The 6000-nt window shown below is 38.8% G+C and overlaps 1 protein-coding gene across 4 annotated transcripts in view; it reads left to right on the top strand.

Annotated features, from left to right (window-relative positions):
* The first annotated feature begins 393 nt into the window (after positions 1 to 393).
* The window catches only part of LOC114455628 (PTB domain-containing engulfment adapter protein 1), a 178402-nt gene continuing 172795 nt past the window's right edge, over positions 394 to 6000 (top strand). For all 4 annotated transcript variants that reach the window (XM_028436979.1, XM_028436980.1, XM_028436973.1 and 1 more), the window contains exon 1: positions 394 to 553. The gene's annotated coding sequence lies outside the window, so the exon portion shown is untranslated. The remainder of the gene's footprint in view (positions 554 to 6000) is intronic.

Genomic DNA, 6000 nt, shown 5'->3' with positions numbered 1-6000 from the left:
TTTCCTTCTTTTTATAATCCCAAAACAAAAGTTGAATCATACACTTTATACAACTCAGTCAGTCTGCAGTTGTTTCAACTCCATATGCAAGTGCACTACATTTTTATTCATAAAAAAAAGAGTATTCAGGGGACAAATATAAATGACTTAAATCAGCACATAAATTGCAATATATCCTTAATTGATTTGTCCGCCCGACCCTAATATACATGTGTGCTGCACTGTTGATGCCCATGGCTCAGGGATGGGTGAAATGCAGAGTAAAAATAAATAAATCATGTATGTAGGCTAGCTATATAGAAGCTATATATGACATTAGTGAGTCCATTGTTTTGAAAGGAAAGCCCCCCTCCTCCCTCCCCCATGCTGACGTCACAGGCTGCCAAGGGCTGGAGGAGAGCGGGGCAGCTTCACTCACTGCTGGATGATCAGCTCACACTGGGAGCACCGCACAGCACCGAGGGCTTCGGGGCTTCGGAACCGGTCCGACTCGCCTGTTTTTCGGCGTGAGGAGCTCGTGGCTCGGCGTCCCTCTGTGGATCTTTGCTCTCCGGTGAGAGTTTGCTTTTCTTTTCTTTTCTCCGCTGCTCTTTGTGGTTGTGCAGTACGTTACTGCTGTAGTGCATAGTTGTTGATCTGTGTGTGAAAGTTCTAATGCTCACGTGTGGTTTTCGAAGCTTTGTTTTTAACGCTGGGAATTGAACTTTGTCTGAATATAACGGAAACAACTTTGTTGCGCAAGTCCGTGCCAGCGGTGGTGGACTCATGGAGCTCAGTCTCACGGTAATATTTCATCTTTTCACTTTCAGCTGAACAAATGTTCAACATTTACGACTTTTAACGCTGATATTTGACTTATGTTTTCGTCGTGGAAACGTGAAATAAGGCCTTAATTTGCATTCATTGTAAGGTTGCTGCTGTTGCTCCACACACTGCTACATTTGACTTTGTCTTTTTTTCAACAGTTTATTGTATTTTTTTTTTATTAACAAATTATACTGTAATGATTAGGATGATAGATTTTACTGAGCTGCCTTAATATTATGACCACTGACATGTAAAGGGACTAACCTGTATATTGTGAGCATCATTGCACCTGCTGTGGTTACAGTGATGATGGGAAAGTGAACGTTTTTTTTCCCTCAGATTTGATGGTTTAGTGGCAGAAAAAAGCCCCATATTCTAAATTCATCAGTCAGTTTGACATCAGAGAATCTCCAAAGCTGTGGTTTTTCTTCCAGTCTGCAGCAGGCAGTTTGTATCACAGTGATCCATTGAACCATCAACAGGGTCAGTCATTACAATGATGCCGCACTCTGTTACATTTGCTTTTATGTACAGTAGTTTCACCATACACACTACTATTCTGCTCCAGAGATTGGCAGGTGAGCATCAGAACAAGACAATTTGAAGAATTGCATTACAAGATGTTCTAAACCTATTTTCAGTGCTGTAGTGCAGCCAACTAAAGTATTATTGTATGGATGTTGGATTTCTTTCTTTTCTTTTTGCCGATATTGTCAACTAATTACAACATTTCAGGTTTCCGAAATGAACCTAACCATTACCGATCTACTGTATGATCAGACCACCTCCCTCCGACCTAATTCTAGGTTCATTATATACTGTATAATTATCATTGGAAATATTAGGTTAAGGCTACTTTTAACGTGATGTCCACTGGATGTATTGCTCAAATAAACTGCCCAATGAAATTCATTTCATTTTCTCCAAATTACATGTTTTCCATATTTTCCAAAAAATCAGTTTTAATTTTTTTTTTTTTTTTTTTGAGAAAATATTAGTTTTTAACTTTTTTTTTTTTTCAACAAAAATGTTTGTTAAATAAAAGTGAAATTTAAAACCAGGTGTAAACTACAGTTAAAAGGTAGATAGATGTAAGTTGTACCGACATGATTTTTTTTCTGACAGCTCCATTTTAATTATTTATAATATGTCCTATAAAGATGTGTGAGAGCAGCATTAATCATTGATCCCTGAGGGGAAATTGGGTGACATTATGCTACCCAATTTCCCCTCAGGGATCAATGGTTTACTGAATCTGAGCAGGTTTATTTATTAAGTTTTGATCAACTTCATTTAAATTAACCTAATTTAAAATGATCCTGATGACATCATTCCAGACCGTAATGATGAAACAAAAATAAATGGACGGATCAGTTTTTTCATGCCTAGGGGCTAGAATATTGTAGAGTATTAGAAGTTATCATTAACCTACGATCAGTGACGTGCCGTGAGCACTAGGGTTGGGTAGGCAGGGCGTTGCAAATCGAAACCACCAATGTCAACACCAATGACAATTTAGTCAATTTTTAGTTTCTGCTGGCAAGTGTTAATTAAATTCAATTAGGCATACACCGAATATTCGGCCACTAAATATATTCGGCCGAATATTGCAAAAAAAGCAACTTTCGGCCTTTGGTTTTGTGAGTTAAATGCAAGGCCGAATAGTAGCGTGTGACGCAATGACACAATCAAACAACGTGCAGTGATTTAGAGTCAGAAAAGTGTGTGCGTGTTGCTGCAGAACCAGAGCAGCAGTAGCAGCAGCGTCTCCTTTCCACACACAAATACAACCAGACTCTTTCCTTACCGCTCTCCGTCGTCTGTCACTGCGTAAAAGTTGGAAACCGTCCATTTCCACAACCGAGTGCATTGTTAGCGCTGTGAGCCGCGAATCCGTAAACATCCCCATCGTTTCCTCCTTACACTACACCGGGTCTTGCTGCATAGGCTGGTGTAGCATTAGCATGGAGTGCTAACTGCTGATGTGTGTAAACAATGGGTTTGTGGCTCCAAGTAGTGATTCCCAACACGATCAGCAGAAGAAGAAGTAGTGCAGTTTGCATTTACATATATGGCAATAAAGCATAATATATATTCTATATTAAACCGCAGTGATGTATTAGCTGTTAAATAGTTGGAGTGGGAAGAGCTCACATTCTAAGAGGTGTGTTAGGTGACGTCACCTGCCAACGTGGGCATAATCAAACCGTCCGTTTGGAGCTGACGACGTGCAACAACAAGGGAGGGAGGAAACAGAACTTTTTCAACTTTGGCCCTCTGAATGAGGCTAAAGGGATGTATATCACTGTAGCAAAACCATTATAAAGTGATTTTTTTCATCATACCTCCCCTTTAACTCATTCAGTGCAAGCCATTTTCAGAGTTTCTACCCCCTCAGTGCCAGCTGTTTCAGAGCATTTTGACTAATTTTTAAAGACCCACAGAATATTTTGTATTATGACAATCTGAATTCTCTAATTTCATCAGAAAAAATAATTTTGTTTCTAACTTGTTTCGTTCCTCTGTAATCCACAGTTGAATAGAGGCAAGTTTCACACAAATCGCCAGTTTTTGTGACAAAAAGCTGAGGAAAACGGCTTTTTATGAAAAAACCTATTAGTGAGTGTGAAGCAATTTGAAATGACGTAAAAGTACGTCAATGGCACTGAATGAGTTATTGCACTTTAGCTTTTTTTTGGAATGCATGTTTTATTTTATTTGAAAGGCTAATTAAAATGAAAAACTTTGTTGCGCTTTTTATGAAAAGCAAAGGCTACTGGAATATTTAAAAAAAATGTCAGAATATTCAATAAACATTTACTTTCATTAAAAAACATGTCTAAAAATGTATTCTAGGCTATTTATGCACTATTTAAAAAAATAGTGAAAAACTTAACAACCGCATTCGATATTCAGCCAAAAGTTTATATTTTATTCAGCTTTGGCCTCAAATTTTCATTTCGGTGCATCTCTAAGTTCAATTCAACTTTATTTGTATTGGGAAATTTACAACACAGTCATCTCAATGTGCTTATCAAAATATAAAATTCATAATAAGAAAGAAAAAACCCAACACATGAACAAGCATTTAGCCATTTACTGTAACAAAATCAACATCGTAAAACTCCATTAAAGGGGACATATAATGCTAAATCCACTTTTTTAGCCCTTAAATGCATTTTGTTGTATATTTAGAGTGCTTAGAAGTACAGAAAAAATCAAATTAGTCTCTTCAGGTGCTCCGTAGATATCTTTATATATCTGTTTCGATTTTTCTATTCTCTATTACGTTTTTTGAACTATTACATCACAGTATTTGCAGCGGAACTGCCAAATTAGTACATCAACTCCAGGTCCGACATTTTTATTTCTCGCTTTTATTTTGTAGTCCAAGCTCAAGGATGCTGAAGTTACGAGAGGTTAAGTCAAAATGTTCGGTTGCTGGATGTAGTAACCCACACGCTTCATTACACCGTCTCCCAGCATCAGAACCTTTTCGAAGTGCCTGGTTGAGTTTTATTTTTCACGGAAATGTACCCACATCTGTGGGTAAGGTCATTTTTGTGTGTGTGAAGCACTTCAAGGATGACAGCTTCTGCAACCTCCGCCAGCATAAAGAAGGATTTGCCGAAAGACTTTGTCTGATTGAGGGTTCAATTCCTTCTATCTTTGGAGACGACGAACAGAGCATTTCGGTAAGCTGTAAATAACGCTAAAAAGTGTAATGATAAGACGTCCCTGTCATTGTTTTGTTAGCATTAGCAGTTGCCCCGTCTTCAGACTTTATATGTTTGCGCTGTGTGCTCGTTTTAGATCCTTGATGATATGGCCTACGTGATTTAATTTAAGTCTCACGTTTTCATTAGTCATTTCATTTTGCCGTTTTTGTCTTTGAAAAGACTGTATTAAAATGCATTTCGTGACGTTAGCTTGGCGCTAGCGTTAGCTCGGTGCTTGTGTTAGCTCACTTGTTAGGGTTCTGCAGGTTCATCATCTTCATTTTCATCTCGCTCCGCCGGGTCCGACTCTGGCTGGAACATGTAAGGCTGGATGGACAAGTCTTCCGTTGTTGACATTTTGTAAATAACGTGTGAATAAAAAGTTTATGCGCCGCTACATAGCCGTATCTCTTCTATCAAACTACAAAAATGGCCGAGCAGGGTGGAGTTGAACCGAGTGTCACCTGAAGAGGGGGCGGGGTATGGAGTGTCTCATTTGCATTTAAAGAGACCGCACCAAAACGAGTTGCTCTCAGACGCACATCAGAAAAGGGGTCTATGGAGCTATAATAATGAGGAATTCAGACCCAAGCATTGCAGTTCCGCTTTATATAGACCATAACTGTATGATTTATATGTAAAAAGGAAGGATTTAAAACCATGATATGTTCCCTTTAAAGAAACATAAACAATTATTCAATAGCAGCCTCCATATCACTCTCAACAAGATATATCTCATGACACATGGCATCTGTTGTTTGTGCTGGAAACACGGAGAAAATGACAACAACTCAGAACAGCCTCGGTGAGGTGCATCCACAAAGCCAAGCCTTCCATTCACTGTAGAAGATACAAACTATTTTCTTACCTTTGCCTTAGGTCTGGTAGCTCAAGTGTTGGTCTCCCATCTTTTAAAAGTTGTTTTTCTTCGTTTTCAGCCACGTTGAATGAATTCACTAATGCACTGTGAACGTACATATAGTATTTAGCATAGCACGGTTACTTCCAAAGGCAACGTAGAGAGCTGCCTTTTTACTTAATGGTTTTCATCTTGGGGAACTGACTGACTCCTGCCTTACAGGGGAGTGAAACTGTGCAGCGTCTCTGCTGTACCAAGAAATAGCGATGTTTAGTCATTTGGGCTATGAAAAGCACAAAATGCTGACACTGTACTGTCGGAAATGGAACAATAAATAAATTATAATTGTATTATAGTTAAAACAAATAATCAAAATATCAATTCACCCTTGGGTAGGCACTGCCTACCTTGCCTACCCTGACTGCACGTCACTGCCTACGATGTTTCAGACTCTACAATCCCTGGTATCGATGGTCTCGTCCACAACAACACAAAACATTATCCACTGATCTTCTGTAGCACTGACGAGATGTTGCCTAAATACTCTGAGCAGCTGAAGCTGATGAAGACCATACTGATGTCACCTTCATTGCTTATTTGTAGTTGTTGGTACAA

The sequence above is a fragment of the Gouania willdenowi genome, chromosome 21 (genome assembly GCF_900634775.1).
Source record: "Gouania willdenowi chromosome 21, fGouWil2.1, whole genome shotgun sequence".
In the NCBI taxonomy this organism is placed as follows: domain Eukaryota; kingdom Metazoa; phylum Chordata; class Actinopteri; order Blenniiformes; family Gobiesocidae; genus Gouania; species Gouania willdenowi.
This window is presented reverse-complemented; position numbering and strand designations above follow the sequence as displayed.